We start from the raw sequence: 7,236 nt of genomic DNA on the forward strand, positions 1-7,236 counted from the left end.
TCTTTAAAGGAAAAAAGGGTCGACATTTGGGTCGGGCCGACTCGATCGAGATATTGTAATTGTTTAACTCAGCTGCCATGTCGTCTCGGCCTTTAAAAAAACCGAGATCTCGCGAGTTTTAGTTCCATGATCAGTAGTGAGGGGTTAGTGCATTTGAAGTTCTTCAATGATAAGATTTATCTCCTTGGATGAAAGTGAACATCTTATCGTATAGTTCGTAAATTCGAGACATAGTCCGAAATCTCGCGAGATCTCACCGAGATTCTTGGTTTTTCGATTTTCCGAGTCGAGATGGCCTACGAGTCCCAAAAGTATACTTTCTCACCGAGATCTCGGGATCTCGGCAAGATCTCGGGATCTCGGCGAGATCTCTCTGAGATCTCGATTTGACATAGGAAAATGCCCATCTAGGTCCTTTATATGAGTTCCAGATCTCGAGATCTTAGTGGAAAATCTGTTAGATGTGTATAGAGTTGTTATAAGGGTAGTTCTGGTACTAGTCTTGTTACTAGTTACCTTATTATGTAATTCTGTATTTTTTTCTTTTTAACCTTTTACCTCCCTAGGGAGTGAGTTGTAATACTTTCATTTATGACTTTGAAGTAATATAGATGTGTGGAGATCTCTCTCACACATACAACCATTACAACTGAAATATTACTCTTTGATTCTCTTGCTCTCTTCTTCTTCTCTTCCCCTCCACCATCTTCCTCCTCTTCTCTTACCTACATCCTTAACTAAAATCCACCTTGGTATCAGAGCCAAAGGTTTGAGAGTCGTATCATCTCTATTTTCCTCATTTTTTTCCCTCTCTTTGAGATCCTAGAACTCAAGGGACTTCAAAGAAGAGGTTCCTATGTAAATCCTTTGCAAAAGGGGTATGAAGTAGGTTCTCTATAACCTATTTAGGTGATTGAGGATGATTCTTGAGCTACTTTGGAGCTCCATTGAAGCTGTTTTGAAGTGAACCAAGCAGCAGTTAGGGTTTCCGCCAGCTCAAGAATGAAGGCCATGTTTCTCTCATTCTCGGCATGTTTTTGGAGCTTGGAATAGCTCAATAGAATCGTATAAGGGTCCTTTATATGCTCCAAGTGTGCCTCCTTGATGAATGAAGGTACTGTCCAAGCAGAGCTCAGTTTTGTGGATCTGCTCTTCTGCCCAGATTTCCGCCAGTTGCAGGTTGAATCCATGGATCAGATCCATTTCAGCATGGGTTTGGCTGTTGGACCAGCCTACTAGGATCGTATAAGGACCCTAGTTATAGTCTTCGTCTTCTCCTTTGACGGATGAGACTCCTCTTTGAGTTCTACTCAGTTTCGTGCTTCTGTTCTCTGCCCAGGTAAACCCGATAATGCTGCATTTTCCTTGTTCTTGCATTTAGGGTATATTGGACCTCTTGTTTGATTGAAAAGTGATGATAAATATCTGCATTTGAAATATTGGGGCTTGTTTAAGCTGTTTTATCTCTTGAAGAGTGGGAGTGAAGCTTTGTTGTGCTGGAATCTTTGTCTTTAAGCTGGCAGCTCTGCTTTTGTGTGTTGGGATAATTTCCTTGGGTTGAGTGTGCACTCCCCTTGCTGGTTGTTACCTGTTTATGGTCAAGTGCTCTTTCCCATACACTATGGGTGATACATCTGCATCTGAACTTGGTTCGGCTACCTCACAGCCTCTTCCCACTGCACCTCCAGTTGTTTATGAGAGTGTGCCTACACAAATCTCCTTTGTAAAACTTGATGGCACCAATTATTTGGATTGGTCACACTCCGTGAGGCTGTCACTAAGAAGCAAACGAAAACTTGGGTACATTACTGGTACCATTAAGGCTCCACAGCCTAGTTCACCTGGTTTTGACCAATGGGAGGCCGACAATTCTGGCTGATCTTCTCTATAACACCTAAGATTGGGCGAAGGTTTATAAGAAAGGAGACTGCCAAGGCCATCTGGGACAATGTCGCACAAACTTTTGATCGAGTGGGTGACTCTGCCAAGGTCTACCAGCTTCACCAAAAGATTAACTCCATGAGGCAGGGTAATAGGACCATTTCTGAGTACTACAATGCCTTCCTTAGCCTTTTGGAAGAATATGACCACTACAGGGATCTCCACTTGAAGGACCCAGAGGATGAGGCCAAGGTATATCAGACTCTTGGAAAAGAACGTGTCTTTACCTTACTTGGTGGTCTGAACCCTGACCATGAGCCCATCAGGCTTCAGATCTTAGGCCAGTCTCCCTTTCCATCTCTTAGTGAGGTCTGTAGTTACTTACAGAGTGAGGAGACTCGGCGTGTTGCTATGGAGCCAGCTTCTGTATCTTCTATTGAGAGGTCAGCCCTCAACTCCAGTTCTTCTCGAGACACCCGTGGAGGTGGTAGAGGCCAAAGGCCTAACCGAGAGGTAGCCAATACAGTGGAGACAGTAGGTGCTAGTGGAGTTGGTCATGACCGGTTTAAATGTGATCATTGTGGGAGAACTGGCCACACCAAGGATAGGTGTTGGTCTCTTCATGGCCGTCCTCCTGGCACATGTGGTCGTGGTGGCCGTAGAGGGGGAGCTCGAGCTCACTCTGTGATAACTGAGGCAGATACTACACAGGATGACTCTGCCTTTATGGATACAGTGGTTCGCCAGGTCATATCACAGCTTAGCACATCTTCTACACCTTCTATAGCCAGTTCCTCATCATCCTCCGCTTTACAGGTCTCTAATTCAGCCTCTACTGCAGCCCAGTCTTGGGTCATTGATTCTGGTGCCACTGACCATATGACTGGGACGTCCCATAATTATGATTCCTATACCATTTGCTCTGGTAAGGATAAGGTTAGAATAGCTGATAGCTCCCTATCCTCCATATCTGGTAAGGGTAGCATTCCTGCACTTCCTCTATTTCTCTTACTTCATGTTCCTAACCTTACAGTTAATCTTTTATCTGTGAATCACTTGATAAAATCTTTGAATTGCTGCGTCACCTTTTTCCCTTCTCACCGTCTTTTTCAGGATTTGGTGATGAAGAGGATTATTGGTAGTGGACGTGAAGAGCAAGGCCTTTATCTTTTTTATCCTTTTGTGTCTACAGCTCAGTCTTATGTGTGTGGCCGTAATGATAGTAGTTCTGTAGCGACTGTTATGTTATGGCATCGTCGTCTTGGCCACCCATCTTTTGTTGTAATGAGGAAACAGTTGCCTCACTTATTTTCTTCTGTTGCTTCTTGATAAGCACATTTATGTGTGAAATCTTAGGGCATAAAGCATACATTTTACCACATTGGACAGAATTACTATGTGCTTTCTTGTGCTTTCAGGGTTTAGGTGAATTCTTGTGAAAATGGAGGAGATGATGCTAAGGAAATGTTTTTAAGCAGTTTAGAGGTGTTAATGGCTTGGATGCGTAGCCCATCGAGTCAACTTCGCAACGGTTCAAACGGCACTTGATTCCGAGTTGAAACGAAGAAATTACGGCCGTTTCCATAACGAAGCAAGAAAATGGTCTACAGGGGTTTATTTGTAATTATTGACAGTTGGCCGGGGACAAAGTGAAGCAAAAGTTCGGATTCCAGGGGCCTTAACGAATAACCAGAAGTTATATTTCTTGTACCCGAAAGATTCCATTTGGAGGGCTCTGGACAGTCCAACTTCAACTTGAGATATCTTGGGCTCCCTCCCGAAATCCAAATTGGACGAAATTTGGGTCTATTTTGGGTGATTTTTCGCAAGGAACACAATGGTGAGACCTATATAAGCACCCCATGCTCCACGTTTTCTGAAAGACAGAATGGGTATTTTATTTATTCTTGAAGGAATCCTAGTCATCACCCTTACTCTCTCTCTCCTCCAACTTCTCAAGGGCACTTCTGGAATTCTTCTTGGGATAGATTTATTTTGAAAGATATTCTCTCACCTATGGAAAGTTGAAAAGTTAAAGATGCTTTGATTTTATTGCTTGGAGAAGATATCTACAAAGAAAAAGAAGCACTTGTTAGAATTGAAAATTTACTTTTCTAAAAATAGAAGGTCTATGTAAACAATCTTCTCTTCTTCTTTTTTCTATTTTTTTCTTTTTTCTTAGGATTCAAGGCATTGTAAAGGAGGAAGGAGAAGAGAATATTCTCTTTTCTTAGGGAATATTTCTCCTACACTTCCCTCTTCTCTCTTCTCCTCTCTTCCCCCTATAAATACCCCTTCCCCTTTGGGTTGTAACAAGTTAGTTCTAGTTCAATTTTTAAGTTAGTTTTAGTTTAGTTTTAATTCAGTTTTTAGTTCATTCACTTAGTGAAATTTTCTCTTCTTCTCCTATTTTTGGCTTTAGTTCTTAGTTTGATTTCATAAGATTAGCTCTTTCAAGTTCTTAATTTTGCTTTCATAAGATTAGTTAATGGTTGTAATAGGATTAGTTTATGCTTTAATGTCTTCAATATGGTTGTAATAGTTTTAGTTTAAAGCTTCCTAGTCTAAGCTCCTATGTTGATGACAAGACTTGGAGATTTAGAAGAGGAGGCCATGGTAAGTTCATGCAAGTATTCATTCAAGCTTCTTCAATTAATCCGGTTCAAGCACACCTAGGTTTGCATTCTCTAAACTCTCAATCTCATTCTCTTCTTCTCCTTCTTCTTCTTCTCCCTCTATTTCTTTTATTTTTCTTATGGGTTACTTTGTTTATGTGGTTATTTTGTTTATGTGGATGTGGATGTGTAGCTGCATTTTTATTACTTACAACTTGGTAGTATAGGATTTTATTTTTAATTACTCCCAATTTGCGTTAGTTTGATAGGTTAGATGTTCATGTGTTAGGACGCCAACTTAATCCCGTAGATGCGTAATTTGTTAGAAGCTTGTGAGTTAGGATTCGTTAGTTTAATTACCATTAATTTAGTAATTTAAGTAATTTGATTCACTTTGCATTACTTTTAAGATTAGTTAAATAGAGTGGCGTATATCTCCTCGTGTTCGACCCGTAGCTATGATTGACCCGTACGCTTGCGGTTTTATTTTAACTTAAACAAGTTTTTGGCGCCGTTGCCGGGGAGATTATAGTCCATTTTATTTTTCTGATTTTTAAGTAGTTCGAAGTGTTTTAGTTTATTATTTTCTCTTCTTTTTCTAAAAAAAAAAAATTCAGTTTTTGAAAACCTCTTCTTGTTTCTCTTCTGTTTCAATTAGTGTGCGCCCAATCTAAAGTCCTTCATATGCTTCAACCCTCCATCTTTTGGTGTCCCTCATAGGATTAAGTTACCTATGACGCTACATCTTGACTTGGTTGGGTAGATTGACATGTGACTTATCTTTGGAGGTGACCACTCTTGATAACAGGAAAGCGACATAGTGAGAGTGTTGGAAACATAAATGTATAGTAGACCTCCACTCTACATCAGAATCCATATTGGAGTCGCACGTAGGTGGCTATAGAAGACTATACGGGTTCCCTTGCTGTCAACCTATATGGCATCCTTACAGCTTTTGAACCATTGTTTCACTTTTTGAGGGATAGAGATGCACTATCTACCTTGGGCTCCCTCTTATTTCTAGTTTTTTTTAAGTGTTTTATTTTTCTTTAATTTTTCTAAAGGAGACCTCATATCTGTTTAAGTGGCTAAGGTGTGGACTCGTGATTCAAGTAATCGTCTTATTAGAAGACCACCTTCTCTACCACCTTTGACCATGCGTGACCAACCCAAGACTCTTAAGGATAGGTTCTACCCTACCAGGGCTGCACAGCTCTCATGCATTAGTCTGCCTGTTGTTACAGGGAATAACTATGAACTCAAGACCAACTTCATCAGCATGCCACCCCATTTTCATGGGATGGCTAATGAGGATGCATATCTCTTCCTTAGGGAATTTGAGGAGGTTTGTGTTCTAATTAAGGTCCAGAATCTGATTGATGATGCAGTTAGACTTAGGTTTATATCCTTTGCCTTGAAAGACCAGGCCAAGAAGTGGCTCTATGGCCTGCCTACTAATTCTATCACCACATGGGATCAGTTTACCATTGTCTTCTTGAGAAAATTTTTCCCTCTTTACAAGACTAATAAACTCAAAAGTGACATACTCCAGTTTAGGCAGAAACCAAATGAGTCCTTTTCTAAATTCATGGAAAGATTTAAGGACCTCTAAGAATGCCCTCACCATGGTTTCGACTTATAGCAGCTATGCCAAATTATTTATGAGGGTATTGATTATCAGACCAAGCAACTTGTGGAGTCCATGTGTCCAACAGGCTTGACTTCTTTTTCTGAGGAGAATAATGCATAGACATTCTTAACCAACTTGGCTGATAAGACTAGGGAGTGGGAATCATCCCAAGAGACTGAAAGAACCACTAAGGGGTATCTTATTGAGGATACAACCAAGGATTTAAGTCTCGGTATCGGGTATCGTATCGGTCAGGCGATTTTAAGAGACGTATCGTATCGGAGATACGTATCGATCGGTGCAGAAACGCATGAAAATGATCAAAATACACATGAAAATACACTTTTGGACACAAAAAACAATATAAACAAGCAATTTGTGTCATATATCATGCATATATACTAAGAATTGTGAATAATCAATAACCAGACAAGTGCAGCACTTTGAAATTGTTATAAAAGATTAAATGATGAAATTCTTTACATATAGAATCACTCTATTGCCATGAAGAATGTCGGGGTGGATCAAAGTCATGTCTGTAAGGGTCTTTAACAATAGGAGCGACTAGGATGATGTTGTGTCTCGTCCGAACATAAGCACAATATCGAGCCAGTCAAAATACGATGGTAGTGACTCTCCCACTCATAGTAGAATCGTGTGTACGCTCTGGAGTGGCTAATGTCACGACAAAGACTAGGTTGTGCTTGTGCTTGATTCTCTCCGTATCCATAACTTCCATACCCTACGAAGCCCCATGTCCATAGCCTGAAGAAGAACTCGATGCATAATGCCCATGGCACGATGAAGCACCAAGATAATCGGAACTAATGCTAAGTGACTCCACGCCACTCATAAGCACATCACTATCATATGGATTGTGGGAGCGCTGCGGACTTGCCCTTATGCGGCTTCCGCGAGTAAGTCTTATGGCCAGCAGGCTCAGCACCATGATCCATATCTTGGGTAGTATGTGTGTATCCTGCCTCACATGTGAACTGAACCCCAGCACGATGTTGTGAAGCCCATGGCCACCACCACTACCTCCAGCACCACCACTACCTCCAGCACCATGGCCACCACCACCACTACCATCATCATCATCGTCATCAT

The 7,236-nt window shown here is 41.1% G+C and overlaps 1 non-coding gene across 1 annotated transcript; it reads right to left on the reverse strand.

Annotated features, from left to right (window-relative positions):
• Window positions 1-6,024: 6,024 nt before the first annotated feature.
• Window positions 6,025-6,128, reverse strand: LOC122648297. The gene has a single exon (XR_006331056.1). It is a non-coding gene; the product is annotated as a small nucleolar RNA R71 (small nucleolar RNA).
• Window positions 6,129-7,236: the final 1,108 nt, after the last annotated feature.

This window comes from Telopea speciosissima, unplaced genomic scaffold (genome assembly GCF_018873765.1).
Source record: "Telopea speciosissima isolate NSW1024214 ecotype Mountain lineage unplaced genomic scaffold, Tspe_v1 Tspe_v1.0720, whole genome shotgun sequence".
Taxonomy (NCBI): domain Eukaryota; kingdom Viridiplantae; phylum Streptophyta; class Magnoliopsida; order Proteales; family Proteaceae; genus Telopea; species Telopea speciosissima.